The sequence below is a fragment of the Bison bison genome, unplaced genomic scaffold (assembly GCF_000754665.1).
Source record: "Bison bison bison isolate TAMUID 2011002044 unplaced genomic scaffold, Bison_UMD1.0 scf7180017864525, whole genome shotgun sequence".
NCBI lineage: Eukaryota > Metazoa > Chordata > Mammalia > Artiodactyla > Bovidae > Bison > Bison bison.
Window position 1 is genome coordinate 11080972 of NW_011495076.1, and position 25993 is coordinate 11106964.

The 25993-nt window shown below is 35.7% G+C and overlaps 1 long non-coding RNA gene across 2 annotated transcripts in view; it reads right to left on the bottom strand.

Annotated features, from left to right (window-relative positions):
• The window catches only part of LOC104981935, a 77118-nt gene that overhangs the window by 29884 nt on the left and 21241 nt on the right, over positions 1–25993 (bottom strand). Inside the window, exons 3-5 of one of the 2 annotated variants that reach the window (XR_824447.1) lie at positions 22993–23214; positions 22201–22303; positions 10648–10714 (exon numbers count right to left, since the gene is read on the bottom strand). This is a non-coding gene — a long non-coding RNA (uncharacterized LOC104981935). The remainder of the gene's footprint in view (positions 1–10647; positions 10715–22200; positions 22304–22992; positions 23215–25993) is intronic. The other variant, XR_824446.1, reaches the window with a different exon arrangement.

The window sequence follows — 25993 nt, forward strand, 5'->3', positions numbered from 1 at the left end:
CTCTTTGCATGAGGTGGCCAAAGTACTGGAGTTTCAGCTTTAGCATCATTCCTTCCCAAGAAATCCCAGGGCTGGTTGATCCCAGTCAGAATGGACTGGTTGGATCTCCTTGCAGTCCAAGGGACTCTCAAGAGTCTTCTCCAACACCACAGTTCAAAAGCATCAATTCTTCGGTGCTCAGCCTTCTTCACAGTCCAACTCTCACATCCATACATGACCACAGGAAAAACCATAACCTTGACTAGACAGACCTTTGTTGGCAAAGTAATGTCTCTGCTTTTGAATATGCTATCTAGGTTGGTCATAACTTTCCTTCCAAGGAGTAAGTGTCTTTTAACTTCATGGCTGCAGTCACCATCTGCAGTGATTTTGGAGCCCAAAAAAATAAAGTCTGACACTGTTTCCACTGTTTCCCCATCTATTTCCCATGAAGTGATGGGAACAGATGCCATGGTCTTCATTTTCTGAATGTTGGATTAGTGAAGGCATATTTAAATGTGATCAGATCTTTACTTGTGCTAACATGTGCATTCCTTGATGCTTCAAGTGAATTCAACTCAGTTGTATATAAATGTAACTGGAATAAAACATAGAATGGGGTGCTTACCTCAGAATTTATCTGTTCTAAGGATGAGAAACGTAGTCTTAATGTGTCTACTGTATCCTTTTAAACCCAAACGATGAGTGTGTAGGGGCTGAAAGCTCTGTTGATGGAAGAAAATTTAGCAATAGATCTTTTTTGTACTTAATGACATCTGTGTGTTTCTATTCCTTAATTGAGCTCTGTGCTGTCCAGTATAATAGCCAATAGCCACTTGTGGCTACCTAACACCAAAAATATGCCTAGGCTGAATTGAGAATGTGCTGTAAATTTAAACACACACCATATTTGGAAGACCTGGCACATAGAAAAGAATATAAATTATACTTTTAATAACTTTTATATTGATTATGCATTGAAATCATAAATTTTTGTATATGGTATTATATAAATATTTATTTAAAGTCATTTGTCTTTTTACTTTTTGAAATGTGGCTCTCAAAAATTAAAATTATATTTGTGGTTCATATTATGTTTCTATTGGTCAGTGCAGGTCTAGATTCAGGCCGCATTGTTTCTGACAATTGTTTTTTGTCATTGACATATGTGTCTCCATGGTTTGATGCAACCATTATCTGACAAAAGATTAGGAATAACACAGGATTTTGAGTTTACTCAGGTCAGGAGAGTTCACCTCCTCTGAACCATCCCTTACATCTTATCTTACCACCATCCCCTTCCCTACTCCCAATCACCATGATATCATTCTAAATTTAATAATTTAGACTTTGGGAAAATATATTATGCACCACATCTAACACTGTGTTCCAAGCATGGATCTCCACTCTTTCCATATCAATTTATTTAATTTTCACAGCAATTCTATGAAGTATTTTATTATAATTCTCATTTTATGGGTGAGGAAACTAAGGTACAGAAAACCTAATAAACTTGCTCAAAGTTCACAGAGCTAATAAAAAGTAAAAATGAGGCAGCCTGGAGTCAGAGTCTGAATCTGAGCACATATATTTTGCTCTCATTTGTTTTCATTGACCACAGCTTCTACACCCATCCTACATGCCAGTTTCTGGATTCTTCATGATTCAGATTCTCCCAGGTCCCTCACTTCCTTCCAGAACTTTCAAATTTTTTACTTTATCATGTGGAGCAGTTTAGCATTCATGGCCTTACTATAGAATCCTGGCTTTCCCACACACCCTCATGTTCATTTTTTTCCCCAACCAAATGGCAAAAGGAGAAACTTTTTTAAGGGAAAAAAGTATATGCCCTTAGAAGACAGAAGCATCTATAAATATTTGTGACTTTAAATGACATTTTGTTTCTCACCCTTACACTTCTAAGGATTTTTTTGTGACAGATATTATCATTATGCAAATTAGAATATTGAGTCACAGAATGTTAATAACATTCCCAAGTTCACACAACCATCAAAGGGTAGTAAAGAGAACCCTGCCAAACAGAATTCATAGCTCACTGTACTAGTCATGCCTGACATCTATTCACATCAAATGGAGTTCTTCTGGACACTCTGTCCTGGGCCTTACCTCTACCATAGCTCAAACCTTGGTCAATTTAGATGGTCATAGATCTGTCTGCCATACATGAGTTATCACCACACTGCCACCAGCTTGAGGATGCCTGAACAACCCTTCCTGACAGCATGACATTGTGTTGCCCCAAAACTTTTAAGAACACCCCTTTCCCACCATCTATGTCACTGTCTTTCTCCAGGTTATATAAAAGGGATCTTTAGTCATGTTTTATTACAAGCACAGATGTTGTTTTTGGTCAAAAACCTATGTGTCTTAGAAAAAAACAAACAAAACAAAACTCCTCAGTCTATAATTGTTATCCCCACATAGATAAAGGGAAGATGAAGGTCAGGAAGTACCATTTTCTCTCTGCTAAATAAGGAAATAAAAAATGCTTTCCAGACATAGGAAGATGGAAAAATTGAAGCTATTAGAAAAGAAATTATTAGTGGATCAAAAACAGTTAAAAGAAATGTGAGTGTTCAGAACTTGACTGGAGAGCAAACTAATCAGCCAATGAAACCATTTAGAGTTAATAATGAATGTCTCATCTCAACTTGAAACAAATCTGTCTGCTCTATTGGAAACATATAATATCAAAGGAGAGGAAAGCTGTCCCATAAAGGCATGGTAGCATTTGAACATCAATTTGACAGGTAGTGTAATTTTCTTACTAAGGACCGTGAATATCATATTGAAGCCTACTACAGAAATACTACTCAAATTCTCCACATAAGTCATCTGAATAGAAAAAGTTTCAGCAGAAGTCAGAGGAGATATAGGAAAAAAGGCTGAGGCTGATGAATTTCACTTATGACCAAAAAACCATGACCTTGACTTATTTCCATTTAATACTAATCTATTATCTCTAAACCAGGAACGAGTGAAACTGAAATCAGTCAGAAGCCAGAGTTATTTCTGCTCCAGATTTACTCTAAGTAGTGCTATGTCATCTGAATACATTCGTATGCAAGTGACAAGACTTAGAGAATGTTCAGTTCTGATCTGTGCTTTTTCTACTATTTTAAGTCCCAGGGAAAGATGATTTGAACCTCTGTGTTTCCAGTATATAGCATAAGGGGCATGCATGTAGAAGATGAGAAAAATATTTTATTAATCTTGTCTCAGTGTTATCTTGTATAATATATTCAGCTTTTTATTACTCATATAGGAAAAAAGTTTTGAGAAATGTCAAGCTAAAATTTCAGTTGTTTTAAAATATGTTTTTCCCTAGGCCTCCCAGAAGACTGTCACTATGCAGAGTATGGGAAAATTTTGACTAGTTACGTCTTCCCATTTCAATGTGATTTACCAGAATACAGGAAACATAACAGAAACTATGATGACATCCCAACTCCCAAATGGTCTCTGGATTCAGGTTTGGTTACAGTCAAGTCACGAAGCAAACTTCTTTAAATATTTTCTGAATGGTATCCAAATCTTGGACGAAACTTTATTCTGGTAGGACTAACATATGAAGGTACTATATGACACTGAAAACATTTGTTGAATTTTACATATGATTAGCTTTTTTTTAAGTTCACAAGGAGTGTCACTTCAACTACAAGTCACAAACTAGGACTGGAGGTTATTTATGAAGCATACTTTTTTAAAAGAGCAAATATTTTTAAATAAGCCTTTTTGTTAAAATGTGCATTTTTGTTCTCTTTTGCAAATTTTGAAGATCTTATATCTTGTGACCCAGACTTTCTCACAGCAATAACTTGCAGGGTTATTTAAATTTCCAGTTCTTCACAGCTCCATCTTTCCCAGGGGGCCAATGGCCAAGTGCCTCAAATTTTAGTTAGCCAGCAAACTCCTATAAGTATTTCATGTTATGACCTTGATCTAAAGAGTCCATGGAAATCCCCCATCAGAGCAAAACAGATAAAATACAAGGTTCATGAGTGTATTGTCTGTTCCCGCTCTCACAATGCAAACACTACTGTAGAAAACCACAGTTATGAAAATTGGAACTACTTTGGAGGTCAGAGCTTCCCACCTCCGCAGGGTCCAGAAACAATTTTACTTTCTCTGGAAAAGTCCCTTTCACACTTTCTAGTTAGCCTGTTCCCAACATATATCCTATCCTTGAATTCTCTTTTTCTAGGTTCCTGTCTTTACAGAGAAAATAAAATTTGTGGAAGAGCTCACTTAACTTACTGTCCTTCTGCTGCTCTACTTTCCTCACGCAGCTGTGTGATCTCAGGCAAACCTTTGAAGCTTTCTTAGCTTCTAATTTCTAGAAGAAATTGAAGGTCATTGAAGACTTTGTGCCTCACACTTGATGTGACAATAATTAAATCAGATCCATGAATTAATAATCAGTAAATAAGCATGGTGAATAGCAAAGAAATTGCTTTCCTCCATGGGACCACTTGCCTTCTCTGTGCCTGTCGCAGAAGACGGAGATGTTTAATTCTCATCCACCTTGACGCTTTCCAAATTTTCTTCCCAGACAATCTATCTCATTTCATCTGTCACATCCTTGAACTCCTAAAGTATTGTTCATCCATAGGATTCTGTCTTTACTCCTTTTCTACTCCTTTCTACTTATTCTTCGAAGATTATCACAGACATCCTCATGGATTCTCAACTACTTCCTCTATGCTAATGTCTCCTTGCCTGTACATCAATTTCCTTTTTCATATTTTGGTTATAAGAGTCTCACTCCTATCCTTTCATCCTCCACTGTATTGCTTAAATAACATCCCTTAAGGCAAAACTAGTCCTGCCAAAAGCATCTCTTTTAGTTTTAGGCTAACCTAAAGGATAAATTTTAAATTCTTTAGATCACCATACAAAGGTCTTATAATAGGCACACACTCATTTTCTGTACTATCTTGTATCATTCTGCTAAAATACACTGTGCTAAACTAAATTTTTCACTTCTTCCTGGTTATTTCAACCACTCTCCCAACTTTGTACCTTTCACATGCTGTTTCTCTTTCCTGGTAATATTTCTCTCTCTGCCCTCTGATATGAATAATTTCATTTCTACTTTAAAATCTAGGTCAAAATGTACCTCAATCTAGAGAATTCTTCATCTCCACAATTAATGTGGACTCTCAAAGTAATTTTCACTTTATTGACATCATTACACTGCTCCTCTTCTCTCCCACACTCAAAATAAATAATCCCATGTACTCCTTTTGAGATTTAAGGGCAAGGATGATATTTCACACCCTAATACAGTGCCTGTTGTACCACAGGATAGAGGAAATGATAATTTATTTCAACAAACTTTATTTTGTCCTGATTTAATGTGTTACTCCTCTTAATCCCTGCAGCAACCATATAAGTTGCTGCTGCTGCTGCTAAGTCGCTTCAGTTGTGCCCAACTCTTCGTGACCCCATGGACTGGTGGAGCCTATCAGGCTCCTCCATCCATGGGATTTTCCAAACAAGAGTACTGGAGTGGGGTGCCATTGCCTTCTCTGCAGCAACCATATAAGTTAGAGATTATTAATAAAGGTAGAGAAAAATGAGGTCAGTGAAATACTGGGTTAAATTAATAAATGATAAAACTAGAATATTAATCTCCAAACTCCAAGCTTTATCTAATATATACACCTTACAGTTTTGTCACTAAATATTTGTTGAATTAGTGAATGATGCAATAAATCAGTACAAGATGTCTGATACATTTTTGCCAATCTTCACATAGTTGTGCTAAGTCACTTCAGTCGTGTCCGACTCTGTGCGACCCCATAGACGCCAGCCCACCAGGCTCCCCGTCCCTGGGATTCTCCAGGCAAGAACACTGGAGTGGGTTGCCATTTCCTTCTCCAATGCATGAAAGAGAAAAGTGAAAGTGAAGTCGCTCAGTCGTGTCCGACTCTTTGTGATCCCACGGACTGAAGCCTACCAGGCTCCTCCGTCCATGGGATTTTTCCAGGCAAGAGTACTGGAGTGGGGTGCCATTAACTATCAGAATAGTCTGCACTATAGAACTCTTTAAACATTTGAGATATTTTAGCCTTTATTCATCACTACATCTAACTAAATTCATTATCTTTTATTCTGCCAAATTAAATACACAATATCCAAAAAACAGGTTTCCAAAAAGTATCTTAAATTTACCTACTAAACAACATATTTCACCCCATTTCTTAAGTAACAAAGTTCCATTTGTACATGTTTTAACATACTATGAAACTAAATGTTTAAAAAAAGCTTAATTTTAAAATTAATGCCAAGTAAAACAAAGATATATAGACTGTTGTTATACATATCTCCTAAGGTTATTGTTATAAGCTTAATTTAAATTTCAATTATTTTGCTGTAAAACAGGGTCATTGAAAATCCAGGCCATTATTAAAAATACTTTATGGTGATTAGCTTTAACAAGAGAAATTCTGTTAATGTACTGTGTAGTAGCAAATGTGCTTTTGGTAATCATTTCAGATTTCACTTAGTTATAATCATATTCCATTTTTATCTGCATTATGAAATGCTAATAACAATGCTATTAATTAATAATACATATTCATTGAAATTTAGTGACCTAAAATCTAGCTTCCTATTTGTATTGTCCTTTGGGACACATATTCAGACCTAGCATCATATCCAAATATAGTGAGAATAAGATGATCTAACAAGCATAATGCTTTTATAACAAAGATGAGGACCAGAAACTATACACATCCTTTGTCTAACATGACCAAGTCAAGAGGATGACCAAGGACCATAGCTCGGTCTTTAGACTCATAACCTAATAACTCTTTTTCTGTTATAACTAAATCTATTTTCAGTAATGAAATGACAGAACAATGATCTGATTAAGTCAACTCATTCTATCCTAGATAAGGGATCTATTGTCTTGCTTTTCTTTCTAAGGTTACTCACTAGCCTTTACTACATTACTTTCACATATCCAGTACATCTATAAATTGATTTATTTAGTCAAAACTGTTTGAACAATTAACTTGACTAATTACATGACTAAATTACTGGGTAACAAGAGCAGCTAGTAAATTTATGCTAAAATCTAATCAAACTGGTTATTGCTTATAAATAAACACATTCAGTGGTTAAGGACATATTTTATTCTTCCTTCTATTGATTTAACAGATTCAGCTTTTGAGTGAGGCCATATTCAATTGTTAAAGGTTGTAATAAACTCAGGACAACGTTTTTTACATGACATCAAATAATCACTTTGACTTGCTTTTCATCTTTTTTCTAGTAACTCTGGCATCATGTTTCCTAAGAAGGCAGTATGTTCTGGATTTCCTTAGTTCACTTCTGGAAATCATCATGAGGAAGAAAAGTTGGTATTGTTTGCCACCTGGGAACTCAGGACTGGAGGAGACAGAGGGAAATTGGGTTAATGGCTCACACGAGACAGTAAACAGACAAAGAAAGATACAAAAAATGTGCAAGAAAGTAAGAAAAGAGGATTTGGTGAATGCGAAGTATCACCATTATATAATTGCAAAAAAATTTCAGTTAGTTACCTTGTTGTTGGCTCCAAGGTTTAGAAACAATTTCAACAATAAAAAGCTATTTTTGTTTCCATTTAAATGTTGACCTAATTCTATCTGTGTTAAACAATCATAGCATATGAGGAAGTCAATGCCAAAACAAAGATATCTGTTACAGAAAAGAAACTCATAGCTTGTAACTAGTGTTTTATTGCTTTAAAATGTCCAGAAATTGTTATTAGTGAGTTGTGGATTCTCTCTGCTCCTCTATGGGGCTGCAGCTCCTCCACTTTATTTCAAATGCTCATTTCTCTGGAGATTATGTGACAAATGGGACTGGGGTGGAAAAAAAGTGGTTTAGCCACCTCTAAAGATTATTTTCTCTGGTGCATCCAAATTGTCTAAAATAATTTTTTCCTAGGAAATAGATTTGGGTTTATTTTATACAGAGGAGGAAATTCTGAAAAAAAGAAAAGAAAAAAGAAGCACATGTCAAAAGATAAAATAGTGCAGCAGAAGGATTCATTGCCTAGGTAACTTTTTTCTTCTCTCATTTTACTTTGCGATAAGTTCTCAATGGACTGATTCATTTAAGCTATGATTTTTATTCATATTTTTAAGCTGTTGGGTCTGATGTTGAAATCTCCCTTGTCACCAGTTAGACTTACTAGTTTTAATGATTTGGGTTTTAAATGAAGGTCATTATATAATACCCTGCATTGCATGCAGATTATAAAGTTCCTGCCGGCTTTGCCTTTTAATTAAATTATTCTTTCAAGTGGAATATAGGAATAGGAAAGTCCATCTTCTTTTTATATGGAGGAAACTCTATAGCCAAACTTTTATGCTTTATTACTAATGAATATTTAAAATAATGTTCTTGTATAAACGTTGACTGGATCTAAAAGAAGTATTTGCTTAATAAATCTTTCCCCTCACTCAATTCAATTACCTACATTATACAGATAACATAATGCAACATATGATTCTCTCTTTACATACATATATAGATATTTATAAATATATATATATATCTACATATCTATCTCCTGTATCTTGTCCTTCAATTTTTGACATATCTGACACTTAGCTAAACAAAAAAAGAACTGAGAGAGAGAATAGACTTAATAGTGAATCGGCTGATTAACTCTCCGGAAAAACTGATGGACCAAAAGTCAGGGAAAAGGGGAGAGAAAAGTTTACTGGAAAGAACAGAGTGATGGGAGAAACTCTGTGGGAAAAGCTGATTGCCCTGGACAGACTCATTCCATCCAGCAGTTCATTTCTCTAAGATGGGTGTCCACCATGAAGGAAGAAGAGGAGAAAGTCACCAATTCTGGTTGGACGGTGAGTATCTGACCATCAATGTGCTAAGTCATGCAGAGCCAATAGTGATGGCCAACTTAAAGGGTCATAGAGCATTTCTGTATTTCTACCTTAAATCACTTCATTATGACCACCTCAGCAGACTGGGAGACCAAGAAGCCAGATATGATATAGGGGAAACTAATAATTCTTGGCTTAGAAAGTAAACACAAAAAGCCAAAAATTGAACCATGATACAAGGAATCAAATGTCTAGAAAGACATTTTAGAGTCAAAAAAGTTAAAAACGCTGAGTAGACCCATTGTTCTAGAAGAGTTGAAGGAAGGCTAAAAGGAGAATTAGAAAAGTGAATTTCTGGGACAAAGTAGTACAACAGAAAATATATATATATATTTTTTTTTCTTCTTATCTATTGCCATCTTGAACTGTGTCATAAATCTTGACCAGAAATGTCAGTAGATGACATCTGAACGCTTTTTAAATCTTCCATTTCTGAAGGTTAGTGCTCTAACCTCTCTGGATGGTCTCTGCTATCTATTAATAGAATAATAAACAGTTGTTGGGTGGCACCCATAAGTCAATGGTCTGATTAGGCTATCAACTTGCCACGTCCCTGCAACTCTCTTAACACTACCTGCCACACTGTGGGACTGACAGCCTGAGCTTTAGTCTAGGTACTGGGCACCTCTGCGACCATTTGATGACTAATGATGCAGGGCCCCTTGTTTATTTGCTTTCTCTGAAATCCGACCCTGTATTTCACTGCCCCTTTCTAGGTCTGATACAGAACTAATTGTTGGCAGATGTGGCAAGTATTTTGAGCCAAGATATAGTATTTGTTTGCACTGTCTGAGTTTTCAGCCTGAACCAGTGTCAGGTCATTGCAGCTGGTTTCTATCAAGGCTCTGTATATTGTAGACCATCCACCTGACAAAACAAGATTTGCCCATGTGACCTTCACTTGAAAGCCTTAGGTACAAGAATTCCACCAAAATAATAGGGAAATTTTGTTGGAAATTCCTAATCGAGTTAATGAATGACTTAATTTAATTTTTATTTACATGTAAACGATGATCTTACAATATACAAGAAACTGTGTCCTTTAAAAACACCATAAGATTTATAGTTTTAACCCATCATGAATATTAATTTTAGGCTTAAGATTATATTAAATCCTTATCCTCTGTATAAGCATCACTTATAAAACAAAGCGTACAAACAGCGTTTTAGCTTCCATGAAAAAGAGCCATCTCACCTTCAAAACTGCAGTAAACAACACAAGCTGAATCCAGCAAACTAATTTTGTATTTACATTCCTTTCTTTACTGACAGGGTCTTCACTTTTCCCTTACATGCCAGAATCAGTATGGTGAATTATTTTCATGACCTTCCTCTCGTTGTTTTAAATAAATAAAAGATTAGCATTTCAGCCACCCTGTTTACATTAAACTACAAATTCCATAAGCCACAGTAGTGTTTGTGCTTTCAACTTTCATGCATATTTTTTTCAATGGGTGCATGAGTTCATTTGATTTGTTTCAACTACCCAAATATTTTAAGAGTGCTGCACTGTAGAGAAGTATTTATTTGAAGTAGCTGTGGATAATTTGCAAACTCTGTGATAATACAGTGGTCTTTACTAATGAAACAGAAAGGCTTTTATTCTGTAGTCTCCCTGACACTGCAGGAAATAAAATCTCAAAGAGACCTAAGCTTTTATTAAAATGATTTTAGTGTTGGATTATGTCTACTCCTTGGGTTGTAATGCATCTAACATAGTGTGATTCAAAGGCAGTTTTACCTGTTCTTATGCCGTCTATGCAGGCACAAGATCCTTTACAGTTCCATGGAATAAAAGTTGTCAGAATCTGAAACAGTCCATTAAAAGATGTATGGTTAGAATAGCACAAAGCAAAAGGAATCAATCTCACTTTGAGATTTGGAAAATGTTGAAAATAAATTTATTTGGGAAAGTTCAAGATATCTTACCCTACCAAATATAAAGTGATCATGAAATATTTTTTCAGTCAATTTGAACAGATACATACTTAGGGATGCAAGAGAGGTAGCCAAATATCTACTTTTAATATTAAACTACTTATATTATTTATGCATATTTAAAACATGGAAAATAATAAAGTAATTATTAATATTGTTTTATTCACTCTAATTTCATGATTGTTTTTAAAAATTTTTCACTGCATTTTTGACCTCAGTCTCTTAGTCATCACTAGAGAAAGTTTTAAAGTTTTTAAACAAAAATTTTCCAAAGAATATTATCTTTAGATTCACCTATGATTGTTTGTAATATAACACATTTGTTCGTTCTTGTGTGAATTGTCCCTGAAAAGTATATAGCAAAAGATAACCCCTGAGCTTAACATTCAAACATGTTTCTCATTGTTGTTTTGATCTCCAAACCATAAAGTACAGCATTTGTAAACCAGATCCAACATCTATTAAGAAAAAAATCTTTGTTAAATTTCTGTTTCTTTGTTTATAAAAATCCCATCAGTTAACCTCTGAGGTCATGCAAAGATAGCATCGATCTTAAAACAAAATGAAGTGACTTGGCAAAGAGGAAGCTGATGTTCAAAATAAGATAACCGGGAAAGCACCTATAGTGAGATATTTTATAATATTTTATAAATGCTTACATGTATATCAATTAATTTTCTCCTTTAAAGAGATAACAAGTTGGGAATTTCTTATATTCAGGCATACACAGGGCATTCTTCCTCAAAATTATTCAATTATCCAAACATTATTTTAGTTTCCTAATTACTGCCAAGATGAATTACTTGAAATTTTGTTTAAATATGTATCTATTTATCAAATAGCCAACACATTCTTATATTTAATACCCAACATGTATTTGAAGGTATATGACAAAAAGCCTCCCTCTCAGCCCATCTGCCCCATCTAGTGCTCTGTCCTGAAAGCAGCCGATGTTATCAATCTTTTTGTATTATTCCAAAGATATTTTATGTATATATGAACTGATATGTATGTATATTATCTGCTGTCCTTTTAAATACTAATTATCACAGTCTATGCATGTTAGGTTATACTTTACCCTTTTATTTATCATCATATTTTGGAAATGATTTCATGCTATAGTTGTTTCTAATATCTTGCTCTTACAAAGAATACTACAACTAAAAATAAGAGACAACAATCTTTTACATATGTTGTTTGCAGGTAAGTGTATATACCTGTAGTGTAAATTCTTAGAGGTAGAAATTCTGTGTTGGAAGGTAAGAGCATTTGAATATTTGACAGAAATTGCCATAATGCATTTCCAATTAAGATTTTTTCCAATAAATATTCTCATCAACAATTTTAGTATCTTTTCCCTGCCCATGGTGTAGTTAAACATTTTTTTAAAGGTTTAAGTGGTAGCAGCTGCATTAAGTGCCCATCAATAGATGAATGGATAAAGAAGTGGTACATATATACAATGGAACATTACTCAGCCATAAAAAATGGACTCTTTCTTTTTGGACAACATAGATGAGTCTATAGAGTATTGTGATAAGTGAAATAAATTAGACAAAGACAAATGCTGCGTGATTTTACTTCTATGTGGAATCTAAAAACAAACAAAAAAGAACAAATTATCAAATAGTCAAACACAACAAATAGAAACAGAGTTTTAAGTATGGAGAACAAATAGGTGGTTGCCAAGTCAGGGGAAGGAAAGAAATAGGTGAGGAAGTTTAAGAGGTACAAACTTCAGCTGTAAATTAAATGAGTCATGGGTATGAAATGTATACAGTGAGAAATATAGTCAATAACTATGAAATGTGACACATCATAACTAGACTTATTGTGGCGATCATTTTGAAATGTACAGGAATATAAAATCAGGAATTAACATAGTGTTGTAGGTTAATTATTCTTCAAAAACAAACTCATAGAAAAAGAGATCAGATTCGTGGTTACCAGGTGTGGGAGGGTGGAGGGAGGGGGACCTGGATGAAGACAGTCAAAGAGAAGATAGGATAAATAATTATGAAGAATGTAATTTACACGATAAATGAAATTAGCATTGCTGTATTTTATATATGAAAGTTGCTAACAGAGTAAATCCAAAGAGTTCTCATCACAAGGGAAACATTTTTCTATTTAATTTTGTATCTATAGGAGATGATGGATGTTCAGTAAACTTAGTTGGGCAGTAATTTCATGCTGTGTGTAAGTAAAATCATTATGCTGTTCTTAAACTTAGTGCTGTATGTCAATTATATCTCAATAAAACTAGAAGAAAAAATTAAATTAAACATAAATGAATCACAGAGGTGAAATTGGAGTGTGGTATCTGGGGGAAAAAAACACACTTCTTTGAATATTTAATAATTAAATAATAACTTGAAATTATAAGACAACAGTGAGATAATGAAGAGGTGCAATGAGCATTGTCCATTAGGATTTTGGTCAATAGTTTACTACAGGGAAAAATAACTCTTGGAAAATATGAGTCAGAAAGTGAATGAAGTATCAGGCTAGATAAACAGTACTGTCCAAAGTTCAAATCTCATTTAATCATTCAGAATAATTTTAGAGTTTTCACATAGGTGGCACCATGGTTCATTGATATGATTTCTTAAGGCTTACTGAATCAACATCTATGTGACTAAAGATTCAAATTGGCTAATAGAATGAAATATTTGGAAACATCATTAATCCAAATACTGTTTAAATTAGTTTCACTGTTATAACTCTCACTGCAAAAGGTAATCTTTGAATTTCTACAAGTGTTTTGATTTTTCTTAATATTATAATTTAATAGCACAGCTCATTATTGTTGTTGTTTACTCTCTAAGTTGTGTCTGACTCTTTGTGACCCCATAGTCTGCAGCACACTAGGTTTCCCTGTCCTTCACTCCAAACTCTGTCCCTCCCAGAGTTTGCTCAAACTCATGTCCATTGAGTCGGTAATGCTGACCAACCATTTGATCCTCTATTGCTACCTTCTCCTCCTCCCCTCAATCTTTACCAGCATCAGTCTTTTCCAATGAGTTGGCTCTTCTCACAGCTCATATATTATTTTATACAGATAACTGCAACCAAGTTATAGAAACATAGCTACTTGCGGTTTTGCCTTCTTTCCCCCAAAATATAAATTCTAAACAATTAATTTTCTAAAAATTCTCCTCCTGTGAACACTACATTAGCCACATGATGAACAATAACATTTATACACACATCTTATTCATACTTGTTGCTTCAATGAATAAATTTAAGCCAGCAGTTAATCAGTTAGGTCTGTCATCATGCACAAACGGTTTATAAGGGTTTACTCCAGAATGTCTCTATAGTCAAAATGGTCTATATGTTTGGAGAAAGCGAAAAAAAAAAAAGGGAAGAATTTTGCTATTTTCATGATGAGGAAATAATCAGCTAACTGATGTATTCATCCTTTATCCAATTAGAGTTATAAAGAAACTATTTCAAAACATGTACAACTTGAAATCAGATCTTAGTAATAGAGCCTACTATACAGAATGAAGTCAGAAAGTCAAATGTACATTACGCACATATTTGGAATCTAGAAAGATGGTCCTGAGGAACTTATTTGCAGGGCAGCAGTGGAGACACAATGGCTGACAATGGAGATGGTTAGATGGCATCGCTGACTCAATGGACATGAACTTGAGCAAACTTCAGGAGATAGTGCATGCTTTTGCCTAATGTTATTGTTAGCATTATTTGAGGAATTCTTTAAGCAGTCCCTTAACTGTCCTCTCACACTTATCCGTTCTGATCTTACAGAGGTCTGTGATGTGCATTCTTAAGTTTAAAAGTTTTATGCCCATATCTCCAGAGGTCATACCACTTCTGCTGCAAACCAGAATTCTCCTAGGGGCTAAATTCTCAAACTTTGGAATTGTCCTTTGGGTATAGCTCCAGTAAGTGGGAAATGTATGCCATATAAGAATCCTCTACAGTAACACCAAAATTTCAGTTATTGGCTTACAGTATTAGAATAAACAGATTAACTGGAATGCATGTATGCAGTGTTTACTTTCTAAGATTGTAATCCATGGCTGATCAGTGTGGAAGTCTATGGCCTGTAGGTTTTTAGGCAGAGACCACCATATTTTTTGCTACCAGGGCCCCAGGCTTCTTAAAAATCTCTCATTCAGAGGGTAGTTGCTTAGGTTCTTAAGACTAGGCATTGAAGAAACCCATAACAAAGATAGAAAAAGTTCAAACCACAAGTCAAAATTAAGGCAGAAAAATTAAAGTCCAATGTAGAGTTTGTGTCAAAGAGTCTTGTCAACCTAAGATTACTTGATGGAGCATGGCAATGTGATTTCTAAGCAGGGGCAAGGTGCCGCAACATTAGGTTAGCGAACAAGTCACAGAACAAAGAAGGTCATCCAAGGGTCAGATGAAGAAGCTACAGCCCAGACAATTAGCATAGAGTCAGAACCAGAGACTATGTCAAAAGGATCAGCCTCCGATAGTCCTGAACTGGAAGGAAATATGTAGTCCCCTTAGATGTTTTGGACATAAGTTCAGATCTCTCTTACTAGTGGGAAGGAGCTACAAGGTTGATAGAAGGTACCTGGCAGAGAAAGGGCACAGTTTGCGCTTTTAGGTAGCAAATCTTTGTTGCTGAAAGCTAAGGCAGAGCCATGCCAGGTGGTGGTGGAAGCTGATGAGTTGGAAGTTTCATGGCACTTATCAGAGATCTTGATAAAGCATTGTTTAGCCCCCAGGAAAGTTCCGGTTTGTAACGGAAGCAGTATGATGACCTCTGGAGATAGGGGCATAAAACTTTTGGACTGAAGAATGCACATCATAGACTTCTGTAAAATCAGAATGGACAAAAACGAGATGACAGTAACAGGACTGCTAACTCTCTTGCATTCCTTGACTTCCTCAACTATCTTGCTAAAGATAACATTAGGCAAAAAGTCTCTGTTAGCTTATTGAGCCCAATGGGAAGTCTGAGCCTTTACCTTTACTGCCTTTTTTTTTACTTATTACCATTCTCAGTCAGACCAGAATCCCTCTTCTCTTTGTTCTATCTCTTATTTTCTATTTCATCTCTTTATGTAAGTTCTGCTTATTACATTTTTGAGCAGCTTTTGCGTAGCCATACAAACTGAAATTGTAGTTTCCACCTCTGGATGGCTGTCTTTCATCCTAATCCACTGCTTCTGATCTTGTAAATTTAACACCTAGAACAGACCTTGGCTACGCCCCTCACATCAACTCTGACTTGGCCAAAACTTTCTGAGCATTTAGGATTTTTGTCGTTAAGATTTCAGTCATGTCCAACCCTTTGTGACCCCATAGACTGCAGCACTCCAGGCTTCCCTGTCCTTCACCATAACCCAGAGCTTGCTCAAACTCATGTCCATTGAGTTGGTGATGCCATCCAACCATCTCATCCTCTGTCATCCCTTTCTCCTTCCACCTTCAATTTTTCCCAGCATCAGGGTCTTTTCTAACAAGTCAATTCTTTGTGTCAGGTGGCCAGAGTATTGGAGCTTCAGCTTCAGCCTCAGCCCTTCCAATAAATATTCAGGATTGATTTCCTTTAGGATTGACTTGTTTGATCTCCTTGCAGTCCAGGGGACTCTGAAGAGTCTTCTCCAGCACCACAGTTCAAAAGCATCAATTCTTCAATGCTCAGCCTTCTCTATGATCCAACTCTCACATCTATATATGACTACTGGAAAAACCATAACTTTGACTAGATGGCCCTTTGTTGGCAAAATAATAGGAGGAATGTATTAATAGTCCTGGCTCTCTATATTTGGAGGTAATTTAACCTACTAATGGCAATAAGCATATTCAAGGAAAAATAAAATTTTGTCAACTTAGTTTTTTTTTTTTTTAACTAGTATTTTGTTCAGATGATTCTTTAGTTCCTTTTTTTTTTCAAATTAATAATTCTATTTATCAACCTGGGCTTCCCTGGTGCCTCAGACCAGGTAAAGAATATGTCTGCAATGCAGGATATCTGGGCTCTATACCTGAGTCGGGAAGATCTCCTGGAGAGGGAATGGAAACCCACTCCAGTATTCTTGCCTGGAGAATTCCATGGACAGAGGAGCCTGGCAGGCTACAGTCCATAGGGTTGCAAAGAGTTGAGCAACTGAGTGAGTAGGACTCACTCAGGACTCAGTATTATTTTAACACAGCAGAAGCCATAGCTTTCAGGATATGGAACAGTTATGTCAAACTAGGTTCAGCAGAAAAATCAAATATTTTTATTGTTTTTTTTTTCTAAATATGTGGAGAAAGTGAGTCTAAGACTTTAAAAAACAAAATGTAGAAATATTTTTATAGTAATTGATAGAAATTAAGAATTCTCAACCCTTTTCATTCCTTATCTCTTTGATGAAATTCTGCTAGGTTAGAAGTTCCACTGTGAATAAGAAGACATTCTGAGTGTTCAGAGGAGTGAACTACTAGATATTTTTTCCTTTACTGTTTGGTCCAGGGTCCATAAAAAATTGATATTCTCTTCTCAGGTAACATGCTTATTTTTATCTACATGAAACTCATTGATTTTCTTCCAATTTGGTGTTAGCCTCTTCATTCCACTATCATTCCCGAGATAACAAATGATATTTTCATAGGCATGGCTAGTAATCAATATAGACAAGCTCTGCTCATTGATTTGAAGAAGGCCTTTGATCTGGAAAATCACCAATTATGGCTATTTAAAGTAGATTCAATTGGATTAGGTAGAACAAAAAGAACTGGTATGTATGATATTCTTTAATAGTTTTAAAACCTAGACAGACACGAAGTTAAATATAAGGCCTCTTAAAGAATAGGGTTAATTTTCATTCTTTCAATTTTAAATGAAGATTTTCCTGCACAGACCACTTTATTTTTAAATTTTTTATGTCTGTATAATGTGATACTCCTATAAGGGACATCCCAGGTACAAGGTAATTGACGATTTGCAGTGTGTTTCTGACAACCTTCAAATCCTAATTAATAAAAATAGATTCAGCTTAAATATTGATATGCCAAGCATTAGTCTTATTTTAACTGAAAAGGGTGGACTTCTGGTCCCAGCAAATTAAGTCTTTAATGGTATGCAGGCTACCTGGTTGATTGATCTATTATTACATTTTTGAGTGGAACTTGAAGTTACTATTATTTTCAGGCTACGGCGAAATTTGAATTTGAAATAAGAATGTGGATTGTTTCTTGCCTACATGAGACTAAGTATTCCCCAGACCACAATCTATATTATTTAAGGTACAATGATCTATATTGCTTCTGAAGATCATGAATCATGAAATATGCTGGAAAAAAAAAGAAGGTAGAGGGCCCAGCTGTGTTTTCCCCTCTATGTCCTCTCTGCGTGCAGTCCTGACTTCTGGCAGAAGACCTATCCTAAAGCTGTTTAATTGGTGATTTACAACAAAGGTTACGTAATAGACACCTGGATTCTGATGCCAACTCAAATCAATTTATTTGCTGCATATGCAGCTTGAAAGATTATTTAATCTCTTTTTCTCTAGTTTCCTTGTATATAATAATAGCATCAACCGTGTGGCTGCCGGCCTTGGATTTGAAAAGAGCACAGATGTGGATATGATGGCTCAGCAGTAAAGAACCTGCCTGCCAGCGCAGGAGATGCAGGTTTGATCCCTGAGTAGAGAAGATCCCCTGGAGGAGGAAATGGCAACACACTCCAGTATTCTTGCCTAGAGAATCCCATGGACAGAAGAGCCTGGGAGGCTACAGTCTATGGGGTTGCAAAGAGTTGGACATGACTGAGTGACTAAACAACAACATAGGTTTTGAGACTTAAAATTAATACTTAATAACAGCAACACTTAATGCTTATAATTATTTATTTACAAATGACTTTGTATAAGTAAATTTCTAAACAATTTAAGTTATTTAATCCTCCAACAACCCTATGAATTACATATTCTTTCTCTCTCCATTTTATTGGTAAGGAAATGGTAACCATAGAGAGTTTAAAGCTATCTGCCCAAAGTCATAAGCTAATAAATTGTCAAGTGAGTATTAAAATACAAGTAGTGTCATCTCAGGGCCTGTCCTCCTATTATTACTAGATACATGTAGATATTTAGGGTAGAAACCAGCACACAGTAAGTTCTTAATAAATACTGAATTGTTAACAAATGAAAATAATAATTGCCCCAAATTTCAGAAGCGATTCCACCCTTCAGATTTAAAGAAAAATAGTTTTCGATCTAGATTTAAAACGACTTCTTATTTCTATAGGTTTGGAGTCCTACAGAAAAGTCCAGAGGCTTCTCTCCTTTCAGTGCTTGCTGCGTTACTGTTACCATGTTAAGTCACTCAGTCATGTCCAACTCTCTGGGACACCATGGACTGTAGCCCACCAGGCTCCTCTGTCCCATGGGATTTTCCAGACAAGACTACTGGAGGGGGTTGCCATTTCCTTCTCGAGGGGATCTTTCTGACTCACGAATCCTGGGTCTCCTGCATTGCAGGCAGATTCTTTACCGTCTGAGCCGCCAGTGCTCACTATGGACGTTCAATTTGTAAGTTAGGTTTTGTCTTTTATGCTCTTAACCATCTCCAACCACTATCTACTTCTTCCTTATGGATTCTTTTCTCCCCTAAATATCTACCTTCTTTCTAATCTTTGCCTTTTAGAGTTTAGATAATTGTTGATAAATTATTAGGGGACATCTTTATTTGTATTCTCAGCAATCATTCGTCTTTTTTGTTGTTTTGCTTTTTGTTTTTGAAACCTTGGTCAAACTTCCTTCTGAGAAAATATCTTCTCACTTTCTCTCAGTTTCTGGGCTTTTTCAGTTGGACTGACAACCCGCCAGGGTCCAGGGATGACTTTGTGACCTCTCAGGGCAGATATATTACCCAAGTCAATGAAAGGTTCAGGGATGGGTATTTGAGGTAATTACAGCCAATGAGATATTGCTGGACTATCTGGGAAAAAATCAGTTTGATATTTTTCTTGTATTGGCCTTAAAGTTGTAAGAACGTAAAATCAGGAGTTGCTGTGCGAGTTGCTGTGCCATGTGTAACCATCAAACAGGTGATTTTCTGAGACTGGAGTTAACACAGAAGTAGAAATAGATAAGCAGGGCCCTGGTGGTATCATCTAAGCCCCTGTCTCAAACTGTGCTTACTGTCTCCTATAGACATTTCCATAATGTGATCCAGTAAGTTCTCCTTTGGCTTACGCCAGTTGGATTAAGTTATCTTTCACTTACAACTGCAAAGGTTTTATGTTTTAATAGAATATTCTTTAAGACTCAAAAGGATAAAGTTATTATATAATATTGGTATGTTAATAGTTGGTTTCGATAGTTTCAGTGGGGTACATGTTGGAGCCCTATAGGATGATTGCAGAGATGGTAATAAGAGGTAATGAAATTATTCCTCCCTTTCTCCATGTTCCTTTTGCTTAGAACCCTTTTCAAGAATTTCTTCATATCAGTAAGTAGTCCTTGGGGCTCCTGCTGGCTTTTTGTTATTGTTCCCCTGGGATTCAAGCAGTAATGAAAGAAAAACAATTTTATCCTTGGAGATTTTACATCTTGCTCACTCATCCCCAGGACTGGCACTTTTAAGTGAATATCTTTAAAGTATATCAAATGTCTCTCTTGATGCTACAGGCTAGCCATCCAGAAAACTTCATACCTTTAAGCCCAGAGAGTTTTCTCCCTGGGTATATTTCCTGGGCCTGGAATATAGACTGATTTAGAAATCCTGCAGGTGCCTTAGAAAACATATGGGTAGGTGAAAAAAGACAATTAAGGAAAAAAAAAAAGCAAAAACTAGAGGCCAACTTATTGAGGACCACAGAGGGAAGAGATGGGAATACTCTAGGTTCTTACTGCAAGTGCTGAGCTAAAAAATGTATCAACCTAAAACTCTTCATCCATTGGACTTCTGATTCTATGGGAGCAGTAGACAGTTGTCTTTGACTGTCAAATATTTCAATCCCTTTTCTCTGCTAGGGCATCCTCCTCCTTATTAGGTAGAGCCAGCCCTACATTATAACATTTTAAAGTTGCCACACACTTACTTTCCCATTTTCCCTTGTAGGTCAGGCTACAAGCTGGACTCTGCCCTAGATCTTAATAGGAGTTGTGACATGGAAGAGTACGGAGCATGAAGAGAGCGCTTCAAGCGTGGGTAGTGGAACCAGCAGTGGATGTGCTCACTTTGCAGGGGTAGCAGGCAGCATTGCTGGCCCCAGCACCCCAGGTTCAGCTGTGGGGGTGCCAGTGGGGAAAGGTGGGCTGTCCGCACCCAAGGGCGATGACAGCCATATTTTCACAGGACAAGGTTTGCAAGATGATTTCAGTTTTGTCCTTAGCTACATGTAATCCCTATATCTAGTTGTCTGATCATACCAGAGATTTTGAGAGCTGTATACTTGAGATTGATTTTTCTCTTAAATCATCTAGAGTTTATTTCTACCACCTACAACTAAGAAACTTCTGTGATACAGAGATAAAACACTTTTAGTATTCTTTTCAATTGTTTTTTATTGTTAAGCAGTTGGCTTCCTGTTATTTTTGCAGCTAAATAGATTTTCTAAATGTATCAACTAATATCTCAACAAGCATGAGTCTCTAGTATCTAAAAGGCACATGCTGTTGCAACTACCAGGAATATAAAACAGAAAATTTCTAATCAGGAAACAAAATTTCTAACTTTGGTAGAGATAAATAAATTTTAAAAGTACTAATTTCCCCATATAGACAGTCAACAGATTTACTTATATAATGGTATCTTAGGCAGAAGTCATAACATATTTCTTGATACAGTGAAAGAGTCATTTATTATCACTTTCTTTAAAAGTCTTATCTAACTAAGACTTAATGCTCCTGGTTATAACATGTCTTTAATGAGTTCTTTTATTTTATTCTAATTTTGAGGCACTGCACTCCCTGACTTAACCTGGGGCTAAAATTGAGTATCGAAATTCCAGTGTGGTTTCTGGTTCATCAGAAAACACACTGAGCTTTCCCCAAAGGCTCATTTCTCTATGTTTATAACAGAGGAGTGAGTGAATACAGGATAAGCAGTACTCTCTGTCTCTTTTAATTATTAGAAGGCAGAGCCTAGCTTTGACAATGCCATTCCACAACTGATGCAACACTAGGGGTCTATGGGCCAGAACAAACCTAGCAGTGAAAAAGACACTAATTGTCACTCTTCACACCATCAAGAACATTGCTCATTTTTCTGAGCCTCACAATTCAAGTTCAGACTCTTCTTGTTAATACACCTTTTCCCAACACAGAAGTGCTCTATTTGTCTCATCTTATTCTTTTTCCATATCATAACTTAACTGTCCTCATCGTGTGGCTTAGAAGGCATGTGGGATAGTTACCTTGCCTCCAGAGACTTGTATCTGGTATTTTCTGATGGAAGATGCCCCTGGATAACTCAGTTAACTTTTTCTGTTCTTCCTTGGATTCAGCTCATTCTTTGCACTGTAAAAATATATGTAGAATATATTTCTCCAATTCAGAACTACACATTTCTTGCAAATGAGGAGCTCTCTTTGAAACCTGTAGGGACAGTATATCTGTAAAAGGAACGGTGCTTGGGACCACCTTGCCCCTATTCTTTCCCTTTATGGATTGTTGCAATTTCAGAAGTATTACTTATAGCTATAAGCCAGGATGTTTCTTAATCTTTACAAGACAGCTACAATTTCTTGTCAAAAGTTTGTTGTAATTAATAATATAATAATAATTAATAAAACTAGAGTTCAGAAATTCTTCCCTCATTGTCACTTTTTACTAAGCTCCTTTATTATTTTTTATCCAGGAATAGGCCAAGAAAGAAATGGTAAATACAGTAATGTGAAATGAAGAAAAGATCTTGTCATCTTTTACAGCTACATTGATTTAAAATGCATCACTGACAACATCACCATCATTCAAAGTACAGTACTTCATTCAGGTGGCAGGTACTATTTGCAAATGCAAAGCTCATCAGAGAGGGCTGCTTCTTTTTTTTAGTCCCATCAAACTCTTCTGTTTCATTAAAACAATGAATTGGAAAAATTATGAAAAACAGCCTGAAGCTGCCTCTTTTCTTCTCTAATATACAGTACCACTATTGAGACTTCCAAATGGAATTTATTCATACTTTAGATGTATGGAATTGGACTAACCTCATTTTGAAAAGTTATATATTCTTTATTACTCTTCTGCATGTCTGAATGCTTTAACTTATATGTTGTTAGTTTGTATTGGATGAAATCTGATCAAAGCAGTTCTTATTCAAAACTTTTGTTTTCTTTTTCATATTAGGCTGGTTTGAGATGAGCTATTATATTCATCCAGGGCCATTCCTTTTTAAGGTTAAAAAAAGCATTTTTGTCTTCCCCTTTGTCCTGTTTATTATATAAATTCAATAAAAATAAAAGGTACAGATGTGAGTTCCTTGAAACAGCTATGATGTTAGAAAGCATATATTTATAAAATAGTTCTTTTGACTATGAAAGAGTCATCCATAAAAGTTTAAATATAATTTAAGATTTATACATATGACTGACACACATGCAAAAAAAGGGATAGGAGTTGTATATCATATACTTGGCTTAGAGAAGTAAGAAACAAAACATACCCCTATTTAACATTTTACTGCAAAAGATAAAAGGCCAAGCTATTATTTCATTACCTGAAAATTGACTTAACTAGTACTGGGAATGAAAACTAAGGTCCACAGTCTTGTTACCTGTTTTGGTAAATACAGTTTGATCAGGACACAGCTATGGGATTTGTCTTTAGCTTTTCTATGGCTGCATTCACTTTACAAGGGTAGAAATGAGTAGCTGCAACAGAAACCATAAGGCCTGAAAATCCTAAAATATTTGTCTGTCCATTTAAAGAAAAATTTTGCTGACCTCTGATCTAGCACATACATTGGTAGACCAACATTCCTCAGATTTAGAGGTTGAATGTGGTAGCTGTCACCCTTTCTGAGGGTAAATTATATATTTTATATCCAGATTACGAGGCATGAGACTCTGCAACAAGAGTCAATGTGTAAAAGAAAGGAACATTATGTGTCAAATGCTCCACGTCCATGGTATAAACCTCAACCACTTGAGATAAACGATAGGAAACTTTCTGTTAGACACTGAAGGAGCTATTCATCATTTCTACAAAAGATCTAACTTCATACAGTTGAGAGCACAAAGTGTCAGCCATTCCACCAAGAACCTTATTCTAATGTAAAAAGGCAAAAAGACCCCTGCAAGCTAATGGGAGGTCTAAAGACTGCTCTTTCATGAAACTCATTCTCTGGAGGGATGAGTCCAGAGAACCAAGGAAAAGTAAGGACATTTTTCAGTTAGTCTGCTTTTTACTTTCATATCTTGCTTCAGTTCTGTGTTCCTCCACTATGTCTTGAGTTTTTAAATTTTTTAATTCATCAAGAGTTGTATACCACACCATTAAAATAATCCTTCACTATTTAGATTTCTTGAAAATAGTGAATTTCACCCCTTGAAAAACCAGTTCTATTAGTTATGATTTGACATTGCTTTGCTATCATTGTTCATTTGAAATATTATTCCATCATCTCCATCTATTTCATGTAATGTTTTAGACTTCATTGTTTGGAATTGTTCAGATGTATGCATTTTTATCCTAATAGCCACTAACTTACATCCAGGTTACTTAATAGTTATTAATGAACATAGTTGTTTTTTAAAAAAAGAAATCCTCTTTCAGTTAGGCACCTATGTCTCCAACGAGAGCATGAAATTTGCAAAAATGTGATATTGCTATTTTCAGTATGTAACAGTCTGCCCTGATTAAAGATCTAATCTCTGTGTTTCTTTGACCTCATAACCTTTTACCTCAACTTTGTGTCTGTGTTCCATTTAAAAATGTAAATATTATTAGTGCATATAGGAAAGATCATCTCTGTTTGAAAATTGCATATAAATAACTCCAGAGGACTGGAAAGAAGCCTATGCTAGAATCATTGCATAAGGATTAGAGCTGTATTACATTAACTGCAGAAAGTGGGAATTTCATATATTAACATATAGAGAACTAGGGAGGCAATTTGAGCCAAAATTTATAAACAACACAGAAATGAGTCAGACAATGAAGCTTATGTTGAAAGATCTTTTCTCCACCTTTGTCTCTCTGAATTTTAAGTATCATACTAGCTATTAAGTATCAATGCAGTCAAGTGATTAAAACAAAATGAAGGTTCTGCTTATGCTTGGGAATACTGTGATAGCTGACGACTAGAGTCCAGGGGTCTAATTTTCATCCTGCTACATGTCTTCTGAAGTGACCAAAGGAATATAAAAATAGACACTAATCTGCATCAGTTAAAGGACCAGAGAAGGGTTATCATTTCCATTGTCAGAAATAGCAGCGTCTTTCTGCGAGATTTAGTGCAGATGAAATGACAAGGCACCGAAGGCTGGTTCAAAATTCCTCTCTGGAGAAAATGGTACAGACTCTCAGGAAGCAATCAGAGGATGGGATGGCAGACCCCTGTCACCTCTTCAATTGGAGGCATGAACACTGGAGGCAAGGAGAATCTATGGGGAAGATGGAGAGTTTAAATTTGGGATCATTTTTACGGTTTTAGAGGGAAAGCATTTCCATTTAGTTGTTTTGCGGAGGCCTGGCATGTGCTTGTTTCCCAACAGAAATAATAATAATATTTAATAATTATAGAGAGTTTATTATGAGTACTTTTCTAAAGTCTTAATATGAATTATCACAATTAATACTCCTATTGACCCTGGAGGTAGGTACACTTATTAGATCAATTTCATGGGAAGGCAAACTAAAGCATAGAAAGCTTATGTAACTTATCCAAAGTAAAATAATAACTGAAAGAACCAAGATGTACACCCTGGCAATCTGACTTAAAATGATGCTTTCAGATATTTTATATGGTCTTCTAATAAGTCAATAATGCCACAGGTTATATGACTTTCCAATGATATGCAGAGAATTCTGCTGGGACATGGTATGGCTAGGTTCTCACGATGTGGCAAACAAAAAAACCACAGGATGCCCAGGAACATTTGTATTTTAGATGAACAATGTAAAACTATTTACTACAATTTCATTTTCCAACGTGCTTTGGTGTATATACTAAAACGTACTTGTTTTGTGTGTGTATGCTCAGGCACA